Source organism: Mycteria americana, chromosome 1 (assembly GCF_035582795.1).
Source record: "Mycteria americana isolate JAX WOST 10 ecotype Jacksonville Zoo and Gardens chromosome 1, USCA_MyAme_1.0, whole genome shotgun sequence".
In the NCBI taxonomy this organism is placed as follows: Eukaryota; Metazoa; Chordata; class Aves; order Ciconiiformes; family Ciconiidae; genus Mycteria; species Mycteria americana.
This window is the reverse complement of record NC_134365.1, coordinates 143663007-143681517: the sequence shown is the minus strand read 5'-3', so window position 1 is coordinate 143681517 and position 18511 is coordinate 143663007.

The window sequence follows — 18511 nt, the reverse complement described above, 5'->3', positions numbered from 1 at the left end:
AATTTGACTGTACAGACATATCTGCTTCATTAATGAAGTCTTTAAAAGTATTTCTGATACCATTCATACATTGCTGTTGCTAGAGAAAATGCTGAAAACTAAATAGTGGCACACATTATCCAAGGATTCAAATGTGTTTCATTCACTGTAGAAAAGACATGTGGGAAGTGAGAAGTGGCTGAGCATAGTATAAAATAGTCTGTAAAGAAAGTAATAGATAGAGTAAAAAATAGTTCTATGGTGACATTTGCCCACAATAAGATTATATATACACAATACTTTCAGACAGTACCTCCTGATGTTTTAATTCCCCTCAAGCTTTCTTGGTTTCTGCCTATAGGGAAAATATTAATTTACAATCTACCATGGCCTCTGGAAAGTAACTTTAATTCTTATGATCCAGTCAATGCCTGAAGTAAAACATATTATTTAATTAAAAAAAAAAATAAGAATAAGACAGAGGAAATTGCACTGAGGTTAAAAAAAGAAAAAAAAGAAAAAGCCCTATAAGCTAGCACAAAAGAGAAACACAGTTAAACAAAATGGCAAAGCTCAACCATAAAGTAAAGCTTGTATTAAATATATCAAGGACAACCTACAGAAATTAAATTTATCAGCAGAAAAAGTCACAAAAGTACAGCATTAAAAATTTAGCTTGATGTAATTTCATACAGAGGTTTAAACAAATACACCTAGAATTCTGAAAATTAATGAAATCCAGGTAAAAATGCATTAAAAGTTATATGTTTCTTCTTAAAGTATCATGGTTATATGGTTATTAAAGAATATATCAGAATAAAAGGTCTCCAAACAGCAAGTCCCTTTTGGAAAACCTTGATGACCATTTTATGCTTTCTTATTTTCAATTAAAATGGAGTTAGGAATGTAAAGTATTCATATATTGGTCACCATCTTGGGAAAATCAAACTAACATTGTTTTGGAGACAATTAACATTTAGTGAACTGTTTATCCCCACATCAAAAGTTTTTGTAGAACCTCAGATAAATTATTTGACTTTAGTCCATCACTAAACTTAACACAGAGCTAGGAAATCGCAGTTGTTATTATTATAAGTTATAGTAAATTATTCTATGTTGTGACTGTATATTTTGTGTATAGGTATGTATATGTATATATGAGAAGTATGACTTCAGAAAAGTTCATTTCAATATCGGTTCTCCATTTTGTGCAATGGCTAAGGCTCACAGCCTGCTTTATTATTGACACGCCATGGTCCTCTGATCTTTCAAACTGAAGTTTCTTTTCTGTTATTGCTGTTTTCAAAAATGTAATTTCTGTAACAAAAGCAATAGTGCATACTTACATAAGGTCAGGAAGTGCCTGGCACATGCCCATAGACATTCTCCTCAGGGAAACATCCCTCCATCTCCCCCTTCTCACCTTCCCACTAGGTGTAACAGACCCCAACCTTCTGTACTAGGCTGGCAGAGCACCCCTCTTGCCCTCATTGCTCAGACATACTGCCGCCAGTGACTGCTACTGAGAGCTTCATTTCCACAAACGTACAACTTCCCACTTGGTGATCTTGGTCGAATTCCTCTTCAGCTCACCTGCATGAAATGAAGTAGCAAATAAAGGGAAAAATATAGGCTTAGGGAAGGAGGGGTTTATACATAAAAAACCTTCATGCAATTGATTGAAGTACGCTATCCATTTATCCAGTCTCATGAAATAAAAAATGTCTGAATTGTGAGGAATAACTTTCTTTATTCTCAGCCCTTCTGATTTCTACGGTGATCACAGTCTTGACAATGTCTTTTATGAGTTGCTTTTTACACTCTAACAATACAATTAGTTTAGCTAACTGTAAATGTAAAATGTAATGTAAAATGTAGAGGCCTTTTTTCTTCAATTTAGTTGCTTTATGACTCCCCCCTAAATACCAAGTTCAATATATTCAGTTGATTCATCATATGAAGTATCAGAAAAGACTATGAGTTTTACATGTGTGTAGTGTCTGCACAGTACAGTAATATTAAGAGTTGATCTTATTCAACAAAGTCAGGATAGTACCTATTTATTCAGACCAAACAATTTAACACAGGATCAATTTAAAGTATTCATGAAGAATGATTTCATTAAGTCAACAGATTTTCTACAAGTGTCCTCATTTGTAATGGATGAATTTAGGTAACTTCTTCCTCTTTGCTTCATGGGCAATGACTGACTTACTGACTTCATGTCTTGTAATACATACGATATCAGTTCATTCTTCCAAGGATCTGAGCAGCCTTTTACAATCCTTCTTCTGTTCTTGCATATCACCTTGTTGCTCAAAGCAGTGAAACACTTGTTTTGTTCCAGTTGAATGTCTAAAGTGTTTTACATGACATTTACATTTAATGAAATGTTGTATCACTTGAATTACAAGCAAAGAGCATTAGGAAATACAAATGCAAATCTTAACTCCCAACAACAGACAACAGTTATCTAAGCACTTAGTACAACATCCAAAATAGCATTTCTGCCCTGAGCCTTCAACTGAAGTAGAATTGAGGTAACAAAATTGAAGAGAAGTATAAAAAACCCATCTTGCTTCACTGATTTAGATACTTGAGAACCAAAAGAAAACATGATGATTAACGATTTCTATCATGTATATTTAGAATCCCTACCATCTTGTCCAAGCATCTAAGTCACACCTAAACCCTTCTGTTTATTCTCTCTTTAGATGCAGGACTCTTGCATTCTTCGGTTATTTTTCCAGATTAAAGTAGCTTTTCCAGAACATATTTGTGACTACTTGAAACTGAAATTTCCCATGTCTAGGGAAGTCCATTATAAATTAAGTTCATTTTATATACAATCATTTTCTGTTTCCACCTGATTTTTTGTGGAAAGAAAATTGCGGTTATACCAGTACTTAAACACACAACAATGTCCCTGTTTACATTATCTTTTATATGTTCTGACCATTTTTCAATTTTACAAAATCCAGACCTGCCTTAATCCAAAATCCAGTGCTTGTATTAGCATATCACTCTTTTAAAATTAAAAGTCTAAGAAGTTGAAATGGGTTATAAACTCAGGCACAGCACAGTTAATATGGATATGTCTTTTGGATGAGCAAACATTTGACTTAGAGCCCATCACAGGTCTGTTTATAAAATGTTATGCAGATGTATCTTCAAATGTAAAAGCTGTGGGGAGGAGATTCATAATCTTCACCTTTGAAACAGCAGTGTTTCCTACACAAAACTAAAAAGACACATCCAATGATTTGTTATTAAATAGAAGCAGCACATAAAATCTTTTTTTTTTCTCCTTTAAACACTAAATCCTGATCTCACTTACCCTTGCATATGATTTCTAAATTATAAAAATTTGTTAAAACTTTTGAAATAACTGTTATGTTTATCTGCAAGTAGAGGCATCATATAATTTGGTTGCTCTTTTTCTAATTTTGTTATTTGAGTTCCGTTCATCTGAGTCTCAATTATTTTATTTTTAATTACCGTTTGTCATAAAGCACATTCCTGTGAGACTTTCCAGCTAAGTTAGGCAGGAGCTATTGTTTGATATCAGTAGTTATGGGAGGCTAACTAAGGATGACAAAAGAAGCTATAGAAATACCTTCTTAGATTTCCATAGTAACATACATCTAGAATAGATAAACAAACATCTAGGACACTCATCACTATGAAAACTAAAGCGCAAAGGCAATTAGCATGCCTCATACTATGGAGATCTACATATTGCAAGATAGATCAATGTTATTTCCCTTTTTACCTGCTATTAATTATGGTTGATAATAATTTAGAAGGTTTTTCTTTTATAATTTTTCTTCCAGATTAAAAAAAAAAAGTAGTTAAAATGTGGGAAAAAAAATATCAGTGCTACAGATCATAGATGTGGGTTTTGAGAAATAACCAGAAATAACCAGATGCTTTTTTTTTTTTTTAAATTTATCTTTGGATAATCCGTAATACCAATGGACAAGCCTGTTGGAGATGGGTTTACCATATCTTCTCTAGTGACTTTTAGCTGTTGTGCTCAGAGGAATGCGTGCCTGCATCAGTCTGCCCTTACAGGGCTTCCCCTACTGAGTTCTGAGTGCGTATCTGACAGATGCTCTTGCTCTCACAGAAGGGAGGCTGTTTCTGTGCAACTGCTTGTTCTTCGACCTGGTCTCAGCACTAAGCCTTTGCTTGAATGGCAGGGATCAGCCCACTCCATCTCACATCTGCCTTTGCGGTAACTCTGCCGCTATGCTGCAGTCTCAAAACAGTGCCTTACTCCCGTTGTGCAGTACCCCATGACACAATGTATATTTTCATTATGGCACACAGCTACAGGATGTTATGGAAGCTAATAATTTAAATTTGATTTAAAAACTGTTAGGCAAATTCATGGAACAGCAAGCCACTGAGGGCTATCAAGTATAAAGAAGCACACTCTAGAAGAGACAGTCATAAGCCACAGATGACTGAGACAGAGTGCATAGTTTCACCATATACTTCAGGTGTTCTTAATTACTATTTGCTCCAGAATATACTGTTGGCTGTGGTTAGAGACAAAGTACTGAACTAGAGAAACATTCATTCTTATCAAAATGGCATTCTGATGTTGTTTAGCTTACATCAGGTAGGGTTGATCTTTTTCAAAGCAGAAACTTTCTTTCCACTCATGGTTGCATAATACTGCTTAAATTCCTGCCTTTTTTTTTTTTTTTTACTTTGTTTAATTTATATACTTCAAAACAAGCAAAGACCTTCAGAACTTATGATTCATATTCATTTTATAATACCATAATCTAACACTAGATTACAGTTTTCACTGGCATGTTTAGTCCAGCTATAGATTCAACACAGCTTCCACTGGAAAAAAAAGAAAAAGTAAAAGCAGGTTGGGAAGATAATAAGTTGGACATATCTTTTTTTTATGTGTCTGAATTATACACTGAATTATATAATCATATATACAATAATATAATATAACACTGAATGATACAATTGAGCCAAACTTAAAAGACAAAAAAAAAAAAAGAAAAAAGAAAAGATTATATATTTACCTGGTCATACAGTAAATAGTGTTGTGCTCTGCAATTGATCAGGTCTCTTCTTCTTCAGCTTCTAAGGTTCTAAAAAGGTGGCCCAAAGCCACTGCTGTCTCTTTCGTACTGCTCTTAATAGCATGATAACACGTCAAGCCATGCTGACAATAGTGGAACAGGGTCCAAAGAAGAGTTAATCCTCCTGTAGCAAAGACTGCATGCAGATTTATTTTCTAGGATGTGATGGTGGAGTACTCACTTTTGTATCACTACCTACATGCTTAGCTTCTCCTTCTATGATAACTGAAAGTGTAGTGAATAGCTGGCAATAAGTGTCTCCTGATGAAACTGAAACTCAGTTGGGATATTCATGGGATTGTAAGAGCTTCAAAGCACTCTTGGGTTTCTTAATTACAGGTATTATCCAGTGGAAATGTTATGTTCCACACATCCAGCTTGTAAGTCACATCAGTAGCAAGACAGTGATTTCTGTTCATTTCCATCCCGAAGCAGACAAACAATTTCCAGGTGTGCTTATATGGTACAAAAAGCTTCAGAACTCTTGTTGAGCATCACATACAAATAATTAAAACTACCATGTCAAGCAGTGTTGAGCCACTACCCATTTTATCATTTACTCTAGGGTATAGCTCAATATGTATAAAAATGAGGTCTTAATTACAAAATCGTCACTCATTCTGCCTCTAACATGTTTTGTTGGAATGACACAAATAAATGTGCAATATGTTCCAAACAATTAAGTATTAGTAGTCAGTATATAAGTGGGGTAGTACCTTAGTTTTACTTAGTGATCTTATTATGAAGCAACCCTTTTGTGTCATAGCTAAATGACAAAAGTAATGATGATTATAGGCTTGTTATAAACAGGAGATGCCGCTGGATAAAATATCTCAGTTGCGCTACTTTTATGACCAGGTTTGCATCACCAAACAGTACACTAACACTGGCACCTTGGCAGGGCAAACTGGTAATAACTAAAACTGTACAGTCGAATTTCATAAGGGCATTGCCTGCATTTTGGGGAAATAAGATAAAAGAAAATGTCACTTATTTACGGACCTAAAAAGCTTTAGCAATATAAGGCTCCTGTTATTACATTAATTTGCTTTGTGGAATGGATGAAAAATTGCCTTGAAACATTTCCTGGTCAGCATGGTGAGTGTCCTGATAAAATAAATTCAGTTTCTGTCTTAATATAGTTTAATGTTTCTAACATCTGTTTCAATTTAGCATTATGTTCCAAGACTTTTGTTCTGGAATTAAGCTAGAAATATTAGGAAAGGTGTTCTGCCCTGGGGAGGGGTGAGGTGAGAGCGAGCCAGCGCAGGGCTTTTTCTGGATCTCAATACGAAAGGCCTGAAAACAAATAGCTTAATAAGATAACTGCTTTAAGAAGTCGGAATAAGAAAGGGAACACAGGTAGTGAGTAAATATTACATCCCATCAGATGCTGGGCAACCGTGTTTGTGCAGTATCGGACAGATCCCGGTTGGATTTTCCCCCGGCGCACTGTGCAGAGCAGAGCAGATCTTGACCGTAGGCAGAAGCTCTCCCTTTTTGTCCTTTGAGCTACGCTCCAATTTACTCACAGGAAAACTCTGTTCCTAAAGGATGTTCTCATGAGAACTTGTAACTGCACTGTTAGACAAAGGCAAGGCTGTGCAGGTGGCGTAATCGCTGGTACCAAATGGGAGCTGCCTGTACGTTCCTCTGTTGTGGAGAGCTAGCTGAGCTCATCCTGTGGCCAAGGGATGTCAGCAGCACAGCATGGGCCTAAAGACCACTCTGGACATGCAGCACAGTGCAGCACAGGCTTGTGCCTGCTCAGGTTAGCTGTGATGTGGATTGCTACTAGCTTCTAAACGTGCAATGGGCTCCTGGTCAGGATCAATACGTTCCACTCTTTGTTACAGTTTACGTTTCCCAAAGATATTGTAAGTTGCAGATTGTATTAATTGCTGTGAGAGACTGAAAGAGTTAATGTCTTAAACATTGTGGCAAGATAAGGCGTGATTTGCATGGCAAGTTGGCTAGCACAGGACGGGGAGAGCACATCGGAGGATGCGCAGTTACCACGTATGGCCAGAGGTCACACAGAGTTTATCTAAGGAATGGGCCTGCAACCACCCAAAACTTGGAATGAAACTCCTCATGACCACCCCCTCCCCCAGCGCCTGCGCAGAAGATTGAGAACTTTCGAGGACCAGAACAACATAAGTCCTCCAGGGGCGTAACCAGAGGCGAGGACTAGAGCATAAAAGGCACCCCCCGGCCCAGGGAACGGTGCGCGCCCATCACCGGAGGGTTGCCTCACCTGTCATCGTCATTGTGGGATCCAAGGGTGGTGATACGTTTCCTTTCTCTATCCTCCTTCCTTCTCCTTTCCTTTTCTTGCTTCTCTCTTCCTCCACTCTTCCACCATACATTTGGGTATATGAGTTTTGGATAAATTGTGTCAGGTTGCCCAGAAAATAGCTCCATTGCCAAATTGCCTCTGTTCGCTGAGCTTGCCAGTTCGTTAAGTCTGTCAATTTGTCAAATTCTCCAGTTGATAAAATTGCTAGTCAGACTGTTCCTCTGAGTCATTGTCGTGACTCTACCGGCCACGCGGCTCTGCCGAGCAGAGATCGGCCTTTGTTGGCACACAAACCATCAGGGAATGGAAAAGATTCACCCATCTCGCAACCCACTGAGTGGGATGAGACAATTGCATACAGGTTTCTCAAGACCAAAGTAGGATCCCCAGTAGAGCAGACATGGCCTGTCCAAGATCACCAACTTCTTGAATACGATGTCTTCTGTAAGTCTCCCAGGACGGGGGGGGGGGGGCAGGAGGGCTGGGGGGTTGCATTTCAGTGGAATTCACAGTACTGACTTTCTAAGTCAAAAGAAATGGTAGTGGCAACAAGATACTACATTTTATAAACCAGAATAAACTGCACTTCCACTCAAGTGGTCTGTTCAGACTTGCAGAAGAGAGAGCCAAATGGGATGCTAAAACTCTATTTAACTTAATCATCCACTGTTTAATAAATGAACAGAACTTAATACATTATGAATATGGATATTGACTGTTTATTGTAATTATAATACCAAGCTGAAGAATATAAAGTCACTGTATAAAATATCAATCTTGGTCTTCCTTTATTGAATGTTCATCGTATTGCTTATGTGTAGAAAAAGCTTTACTGTACTATGTCATTTAATGTAGGTGAGCTTTGAAAAGTCATATATAAAGCTCTGAGGAAAAAGCTACAATTATTGACTTTGCTACTACAAATTTGAATTTTTGAAGCATGAAACTCCTAAACTGAAAACAAAACACATTCCCCACCTCCCAGTTTGTAAAAAGCTGTATTGAAACTCTTTGAAAATAATGGAAAGACTCACATTTTATCCGATCATGTCTGGTTTAGGCCATCAGAAAATTATCTGACTTAATTGAAATCCAGTTTTAGACACCAAATATAATAAACTATATAAAACAGGGTGCAATTATTCAAGCTCACTTGGAAGGAAAATAAGAATGATAGATGAATTCTGTTTGTACTAGATCTTGCAACATAAAGAGGAAGTCCTAAAGGCACAAGAGCAGGCTGTCCCCAGGTGCCGAAAGATGAGCCAGTGGGGAAGAAGAAGACCGGTCTGGCTGACTAGAGAGCTCTGGCTCGAACTCAGGAAAAAGAGGAGAGTCTCTGACCTCTGGAAAAAGGGGCGGGCAACTCAGGAGGATTACAAAGGTGTAGCAAGGCTGTGCAGGGAGAAAATTAGAAGGGCCAAAGCTGAGCTAGAGCTCAATCTGGCTGCTGCTGTAAAAGACAACAAAAAATACTTCTTCAAATACATTAGCAGCAAAAGGAGAGCTAAGGAGAAACTCCAACCCCTAGTAGATGGGGGAGGGAACACAGTGACCAAGGATGAGGAAAAGGCTGAGGTACTTAATGCCTTCTTTGCCTCAGTCTTTAATAGCAGGGCCAATTGTTCTCTGGGTACCCAGCCCCTGGAGTTGGAAGATAGGGACGGGGACCAGAATGGAGCCCCCATAATCCAGGGGGAAATGGTGAGTGACCTGCTGCACCACTTAGACACTCACAAGTCTATGGGGCCTGGTGAGATCCACCCGAGAGTACTGAAGGAACTGGCAGATGTGCTCACCAAGCCCCTTTCCATCATTTACCAGCAGTCCTGGCTACCTGGGGAGGTCCCAATTGACTGGAGATTAGTGAATGTGACACCCATCTAAAAGAAGGGCCGGAAGGAGGACCCGGGGAACTACAGGCCTGTCAGCCTGACCTTGGTACCGGGAAAGCTGATGGAGCAGATCATCTTCAGTGCCATCACACGGCATGTAGAGGATAACCAAGGGATCAAGCCCAGCCAGCATGGGTCTAGGAAAAGCAGGTCCCGCGTAACCATCCTAATCTCCTTCTATGACAAGGTGACCCGCCTAGTGGATGAGGGAAAGGCTGTGGATGTTGTCTATCTAGACTTCAGTAAAGCCTTTGACACGGTTTCCCACAGCATTCTCCTGGAGAAACTGGCTGCTCATGGCTTGGACGGGTGTACTCTTCGCTGGGTAAAGAACTGGCTGGATGGCCGGGCCCAAAGAGTGGTGGTGAATGGAGTTTACTCCAGTTGGCGGCCGGTCACAAGTGGTGTCCCCCAGGGCTCTGTGCTGGGGCCAGTTCTGTTTAATATCTTTATCAATGATCTGGACGAAGGGATCGAGTGCACCCTCAGTAAGTTTGCAGATGACACCAAGTTGTGCAGGAGTGTTGATCTGCTGGAGGGTAGGAAGGCTCTGCAGAGGGACCTGGACAGGCTGGATCGATGGGCTGGGCCCAATTGTATGGGGTTCAACAAGGCCAAGTGCAAGGTCCTGCACTTGGGCCACAACAACCCCATGCAACGCTACAGGCTTGGGGAAGAGTGGCTGGAAAGCTGCCCAGCAGAGAAGGGCGTGGGGGTGTTGGTTGACAGCCACCTGAATATGAGCCAGCAGCGTGCCCAGGTGGCCAAGAAGGCCAATGGCATCCTGGCTTGTATCAAAAATAGTGTGGCCAGCAGGACTAGGGAAGTGATCGTGCCCCTGTACTCGGCACTGGTGAGGCTGCTCCTCGTATACTGTGTTCAGTTTTGGGCCCCTCACTACAAGAGAGACATGGAGGTGCTCAAGCGTGTCCAAAGAAGAGCAACGAAGCTGGTGAAGGGTCTGGAGCAGAAGTCTTCTGAGGAGCTGCTGAGGGAACTGGGGTTGTTTAGCCTGGAGAAAAGGAGGCTGAGGGGAGACCTTATTGCTCTCTACAACTACCTGAAAGGAGGTTGTAGTGAGGTGGGGGTCGGTCTCTTCTCCCAAGTAACAAGTGATAGGACAAGAGGAAATGGCCTCAAGTTGCGCCAGGGGAGGTTTAGACTGGATATTAGGAAATTTTTCTTCACTGAAAGGGTTATCAAGCATTGGAACAGGCTGCCCAGGGAGGTGGTTGAATCGCCTTCCCTGGAAGTATTTAAAAGACGTTTGGATGAGGTGCTTATGGACATGGTATAGTGGTGGTCTTGGTAGTGTTAGGTTTATGGTTGGACACGATGATCTTAAAGGTCTTTTCCAACCTATACAATTCTGCGATAACCTCTTTTCTCTAAAGAACAGTATTTCCAGTTCTAGCTGCCACTTCAGGTAAACATAGGCCTGTAGTGACAGGACAAGGAGCAATGGTTTTAAACTGAAAGAGGGCAGATTTAGATTGGATATAAGCTAGACATTTTTTTAAGATGACGGTGGTGAGATACTGGAACAGGTTGTCCAGAGAAGTTGTGGATGCCCCATCCCTGGAAGTGTTCAAGGCCAGGTTGGATGGGGCTTCGAGAAACCTGATCTAATGAAAGATGTCCCTGCCCATTGCAGGGGCGTTGGACTAGATGATCTTTGAAGGTCCCTTCCAACCCAAAGCATCCTATGGTCCCATGAAGTTTTTCTCTGGTAAGTAGTAGCAACTATAACTTTTAATCTAAGTATGTTGGGTGTTTTTCCTGTTTTTTTAATAGAGTAAGTATGATAGAATCTGTTTAAATAAAATCTACACCATTTTTATCCTACCATCCCTTTTATCTTTTCTGTGATTTCTAGTGAATGTCCACTTCACTGCTCTTTTACCAGGCATTCCACTTCAGTTCATGACTCAGGGTTTAATCATCAGCTATCTGGAAGTTATGATTTGTTTTAAGGGTGGCTAAGGTAAGGTGTTGGTCAGCTCTGCTGTCAACAGGAAAACTGATTAAAAATAAGGATACTGTGGTATCTGCAACCTGATTATGCATCCTTATAAAAGAAAATATACAAACCATGCAGCAATAAAAGAGGTAAACATCTTGGCTAGTGTAATATATAGTATATAGACATAGAGTAGAGTATAGTATACTATACTATAGATAGAGTATACTATACTGTAATGTATAGTATATAGACATAGTTTGTATATAGACAAATAGTAAAATTTGATGTACTTTCCTTTAATATTTCAGGCCAGTTTTTTTTTTTATTTTTTGCTTTCTCTGCATTTGTTATATGTTGACTAGGATAAACCAGATTGACAAAGCATTAATAAAGAACTAAGCTAATTGTGAAATCCCCTAATTAAATCAGTTCTACTATGTTTTCTCCTAATTCATTTTCCTGCACCTTGAATAACTTATTAAGGTTCATGCAGTTTTGTAACTCAATCCAAGACATCTCTGACAATTTTAGTGTAAGTTCAGCTCAGTACTCTCAGTTGAAGTTCTCTTGGATTTATGGTTGGAGGTTAGCATCAAAACCTAACACTGCACTTCAGGCAGTGAAGAATAAGTCTGGCATAGATGCTTACAAAACTCAGGGTACATAATACATAAAGAAGTATTATAAAACATATAAAGAATTAGCAGTATCTCCAAAATTTCTGCATCCTGTTTGGAAACACAGCTCTACAGAGTAGTGCTCCAGCACAGAGGCGGCACAGAGCCAGAACCAAGTGAGCGAATAAAGGAAGCAGGAGTCAGGTTGTAGAGAGAATGGCCAGGACAGAGGAAGCCAGGAAACAGGCAGATCTTCCTTCTTCCTATTAATTTCTATTTATCAGAGCATAATTATGGTTCAAATATTTAATTACTGTTTAATCATTTATTAATCTCGTTGTTTTTAAACATTGTCAAATCTGGCAATGTATTTGCACGAATAGGACGAAATCAGAGGCCAAACATGGTCAGAATTAATTTGAATCTAATAGTGTCTGGGCTGGTATGACAAAGGCAGACTCAGCTTAAGCACAAGCCTTTCTAGAGACTACAACATTGACCTGATTCATGCAACTGACAAACATGACCGAGCCTATAGCATTATCAAATGTTAAAATAAAAAATTAAGTGGACCTCCCAGTGATCTCCCTTTGTGGGCCAAAATGGAAACAAATGTGACCACCACAATCCAGAAGGAAATATGCATAGGGTGTCAGGCTGTCGCAGATGGAGTGAGAGTGCACTTCACTCGTTAAGAGAGAAGCAAAAATATATTTTATTGATATAGAATAGGAACTTAACAAAATTCAATGCGACAGTTATTTAACAAGATTCGATGGCAAGGCACACTTGATTATTTACTGCATAGAGGACAGGGTCAGACAAAACTGTCAGGGAGAACCTCTCATTGAGCCACGAGGTTCAGAAAAGGACCCCCTGGCTTTCTAGTCTCTTTCTCAGAGAGGAGTCTAGGTGCGGCTGGATCCAGTCCTAGTCCCAGACTTGGTCAACGGTTTATGTCTAAAGGATTATATGTGCGCAATCAATCCTTTATATCACTTAGCTAAGGTTTCAAAGCTTAGCATGCTATTAGTCACTTACTGAGGATCTGTTGCAGCAAGGAATCTCAGCCTCGAGGAGTAACCTTGAGAGGCGTCCCTGCTCAGGGGGAGATCCTGGTGTGCAGCCCACTGCCATGCAGGAGAGCTCAAAGGGCTCTTGGGCTGCTCAGTATTTAAGGAGTAAGATGATTGACTTATGGTCATATTTGCATATCAGCAAGAGGTTTAGATCCCTGCTTCAGGCAGCCCTTGGCTACTTTATTGCCATCCATCCTCGAGATCCAGCATAAGCTGGATGCAGCTATCAGGATGACTCCCACCGGTGGTTACTGCTTGTGCAGGGAGGTGGGAGCGCACCGCCACACAGGCAGGCAGGATATGAGGCTGCAGTGACCTCTTGAGACAGGCTGCTCTGTTTTCCTATTCTGGCCAAACTGTTGCACCTGGAGAGGGGTCTGTGGGGTGGCAATAAATCTCAGTCCTTTGACATGTGTTCCCCATGACAGGGGCAAAATACTTATTTCCTTAGAGCAGGCAACTTTTCAGGGCATTTTTTGCAAAATGGGCTGAGAATGCTGGATGGTGTTTCCTCCAGCATTATAGCCGTGCTTGATACCTGAGAATATGGAGTCCTACATCCAGAGAAAATGGAGAAAATACTCAGCAAAAACTATCACTGTTACTACATCTTCAGAGTCTCTTGCTACCATTCTTCTTCCAAGCTAGTATCAATGTTCTTCAAATAATGATGCCAGGTTACTCTGCATCTTCCAACAGCCTTTGTCTCCTTTCTCTCTTTTTTCACGAGTCTCCCCATAAATCTCCACAAGAGAATGGACAGCTCTCCAGAATCTATTCCCTCAAAGTACCATATCCTCCTCAGGAGTTGGAGCAGACCACCAAGAATGAAGACATTGCTGGACATTCCTGTTGGACATATTTATTTTCTGCAGATACGTGAGGAGGAGATGGTGAGAAGGTGTTGCTCTTTCCTCATCATTGTAGGATATCTGGATGACAGGCGAGAACAGTGCCCTTGAGGGTCTGAGAAGTCACAATGCATGGCATCATTCCCAGACACCATCCTCTTCACAGTCCTGATTCTTCAATAGCCATGTTTCTGTCTTGAATGTGCTCTCTGAAGACTGGACGGAGCTACAGATATGATGGGTCATCAGGTGTTGGCAAGGTACCATTGTGCTAACCACAACACTGTGGTGTAAAAGAGTAATTTTTTTCCCTGTAATGAATTAATCTCTGAAGTGTGGGAAGGCCAAGCTGCCAGAGAGCATACAGGCTCTGAGAATTAAATGCAGGGGTTGTGAAAGAGATTAACAGCAAGAGAAAAAAAAAAATAATCGGAGTGCTGCTCTACGGTTCCCAGTAGAGTAGGAGAAAAATTAGGCTAGAGTTTCTGCTTTAGTTTCTCTGAAAGAAAATCATGGAACTCTCCTATTTCTCCAAGATCAAGGTTTATCTTTGGCTATAAAGTACTTAGTTGCAGAAAGTAACCATGTACAATCCAAATCCAAACAACCCAATTTGTTTCTTTAAATCTTGTTTGTCAAAAAAGTAAGTCCTAACCTAGCCTAGCCAAAGAAATTCAGAGGCTAATTAAAACTCTTCACTCTACTTTTAAACTAAATCCTGAATGGGATTTCAGGTTTTATGATTTCAAAAAGCAACGTAAACAAGAAATCAACAATTCTAAAGAAAAAAATCATTGAAGAAATTCTATATGTGTTACTTAGCTTTGCATTCAGAGCTGAAGGAAAAGATTGGGGGACAGTAAGGAATTGATTACCTCATCCCTTACCTCCTTATTAAAAATTCCTATCTCTATAAATCAAGAAAAATTTGCACTGAGCAGCAAGACCTGCCATTTTTCTACCCTTTTAAAAAAACTTCATAGTCAGACCACTCCTCAAATAATGAAGAGCAAAGGTAAGTCCCCTTTTCTGGCCAACAGGCCTCAAAACCGTATCTTTCAGGAACATCTGAAACGGACTTTTTAGTCCACTTTATCCATCCCATCACCTTTCCTCCACAATGCTATTCAAAGCTTCAGAGTGTAGATTTGTAAATACAAGTGTCTAGATATCAGGTCCCATTGTAAATAGTGGAACGCTAATGTATATAGTTAATCTTTTCTAGACAGCTGTTCCTCTGTTCAAATATAAGCACTTTCTTCAGGATGAGGTGAAGAGTTCTTCCATTCTACTCACTGTTTTCTGTTGGCTACAACATACTCTGTTGGATACAACTCTTACTTGGACATCTAAACTTAGATGTCCACATTTTATTATTGAATTCTGCCCTTATTGTGAAAAATATCTGGTCTTGTAGAAACTAATAAAATATGCACTATTCTGGGGAAGGATTTAAAAGTATGAGAGTTGAGAACACTACTCTCAAAAAGGATGATGGGCCTTAACTGCATTGAGAGAAATTATTTTAACATTGCAATTGAAAATTAAATCAGGTGTGTGTACCTGCTCTAAGCAAACTCTGTAAGGATTGGGCTATATTCTCAGCTCATCATCTCTGCTACCTCTTAATCTGTCTTTAGGCTATTTCTGGCAAAATAACCCAGTTTCTACAAAATGAATGAAGGTTGTAACTGTTTTATCCTGAAATAGCAAAAACCTCCCATATGGAAAAGAATGTAGGGCAGATAAAATTCGGTTTGGTTTATACAATAAGCTACCACTCTGTGACAGTCATATAAAAGCTGGGAGTCAGTTGTTCCTTCTCCAACTATACTTTAAGACAAGAAATGACTTACACCATTCCTCTCTTGCTTGCTTTCTTAAATGTCTAAATAGCTTTTGAAGTCCAGAAAAGATTCATAAGAATAGGAAGATACAGAATTTCAATGTTAAGGGCCTAAAAAATTCTATTTGAAAAGGCATGAAAATGTTTGTATAATTCCAGACAGCAACCCCTGGAAAGTTTTCGTCTGGACACCTAGCATGAAGTATGGTGACATTCACTTACCTCTATTTGCATCTTCTCTAACCATAAATTATATAACATCTGTAATAGATGATAGAGAGAAGACATGCTGAATTTCAGGACACATTAATGGAACCATAATGAGGCTCATCTTTAGTAGTTCCTTTCTCCACAGGGAGATCAGGGATGCTATTTGTTTAATTAGAGAAGACCCTGGACAGGGGCATGTGTCTCTAATGTTGTTTTGCTGAGGAGATGTGTGATTATTCTGGACTGGACTTGTTTGTGGCTCTTCTAACAAAAAGAATCAAAAGCATAAAAAAAAAGCTTTGCACACTAAAATGGAGATTTTCTATGCCTCTAGAAATGATTGGAGAGCCATTTAGCCTTACTTGTTAAAGAGCTGAAACCAAACTGAGCCAAGGACCTGGCTTATATTCTGTAGAGTTTTCCTGAAATTCTAATTAGCCATTTTAATTTCCTTTTTAGTGTTATCTGTGTCTGACTCTCAAATTTAGTTTCTGCATAAAGTGTAAGCATGAAAAGGATAAAACGTTAGTCCAGACTGCAATCCAGCTATGTATGTAGCTAAAGCTGTCAGATTTCCCAGCTAGTTTTCTCAAACACATTAAGGGGCATTCCTTCTGGAAGGAAAAACAGAAATGACCATTCTTTTCTCCCCGTGCTGTTTTTCTTAATTCTGTCTTCCTCTGTTCCCACAGGTCACTTTGTACATGTAATCTAATAATGTAATTTAAAGGCACTCAGATTAATCGAAATAAATTTATGTGTTTTATAGCAGTAGATTATTTTGGCCTAATCCAGGTGGTGTGTGAATTAGAAAGATGTGTCGTCCCCCCCCCAAAAAAAACCCTCCAAAACCAACTCCCCCAAGCCCCCTCTAAATTCAGAGAATTTTCTTATTCATTCAATCCTATCAGGTTATAGTCCATATTATAAAGGCTTTTATTATTATTCATTTTGCAGCTTCCTTATTTTTGGAGTATATTTTGGAAATAATGGAAAACTGGAAAATGGAATACAAAAGAGAATTGGAGAAAAACCTTGCTTCTTACCATATGTATAATTATTTAATTAAATACAACCGGTATTCATGTGCCATTGTCATTAAAAATTTATATATGTACTCCTCTGCAAACTTGAAATGTACATCAGATAAAGCAGAGAGCATGCACTGAATATTCTACAATACTGAGAATAAGATCTGGGCCGGCTCTCTGAGTAATTATTAAACAATTTGACAAGACATTTTCACCTTCCATCTGCTCTAAGAAAACCACTATACACATACATAGTCCCAGTGGGGATGCATTATCAAAAGCCCTGCCTAAGGAGGGAATGAACTTCTCCATGTGATTTCTTATCCACAGAAAGAATAGAAAGAATACACAGAAGGGCCAGAGTGCTTTGTTTATGTATTTTTGTTTGAAGACTCTGTCTACATATATTTTTTAATCAAAGCCTTCTGCATAAAGCTTTACTTGAGAGTTCCAAAGCAATGAAAGTGACAGCATAAATGTAAAAACACATTGTTATTTTAATCACCATAGTATAAAGTATCGCACAACTACTCACGCTCTAAGTGAAGTTCAGTTTCTCATGTCACTTTAACTAAATTACAGCTTAAAACACTGTGTTGCTCTGAAGCATGGCTCACAGGGTTCATCAGTTACTTGCTTTTGCCAGTTTATTTCTAGTACTTGCAGATCTATTATCCCTATAAAACATTTCTGTTTCATATCTGTTGGGCAGGCCCAGATTCCACAAATGGTTCTCTCTGCCTGCTTCCTATTTTGCAACTTAGTTTCTTCAGACCTCCAGACAGAAATCTCCTACAAAACTACACAGGTTGATACATTATTTTTTTCATTAATAAAACAAAATGTATTGTTTCTTATTTTTCCTTAAATTCAGAGTCTTTTTTTTCACTTAAAATGTTAGTTTTCAAATGTTGCATTCTAATATTTTGCCTAAATAGCAAAAAGCTGTTGTTAGATTACCTTTTTCAGGTTAAATTTTACATAACACATACATTTTGGTGGTTTGAGAGAACAGTGTAGTCTAACCTCCAGACAAGGTTTGCCATTACACTTCATTTCAGTGTTGAAAACAATCTGCTGCCCATTTTCACTTTGTCTTCAGACTGATTGACCATAGATGTAAGAGAAACTGCTGCCTATGAAGGTTTCCTATGGTCCAGATGCTAAAAGTGCAGAAAATCAATCTAACACTAACTATGCTCAGTAAGAAGGAGATATTTTATTACTGTTTGGTCCCTCAAAGAGAACTACATCTATCATAATACTAATTGGATGAATCAGAAATGCAAATAGCTCCACCACTTTTTTGATCCTAAGATTTAGGGAAAGGAAACATCTCTCAAAAGCAAAACTGTACATCTTCTCTTCCTATTTTTTTTTCTTTTTTCTTTTACATATTCCATTTACCAGCAGCAATAAAGGTTTTTTCTATCAATGCAGTATCAAACTCCAGCATGGTTAAAATACTCAATAAGTGCTTTTCTTTTTTTCCATTATTCTGGGATTGTTTATGCAATTTTTTAAGATTGCATGCACTAAATCATTTATACTGCATGGCATTCTTCCCTATTTTACACATATGAAAAAGAAAAAGAAGTTACTGAAGAAATATATGCAATAGATCCCT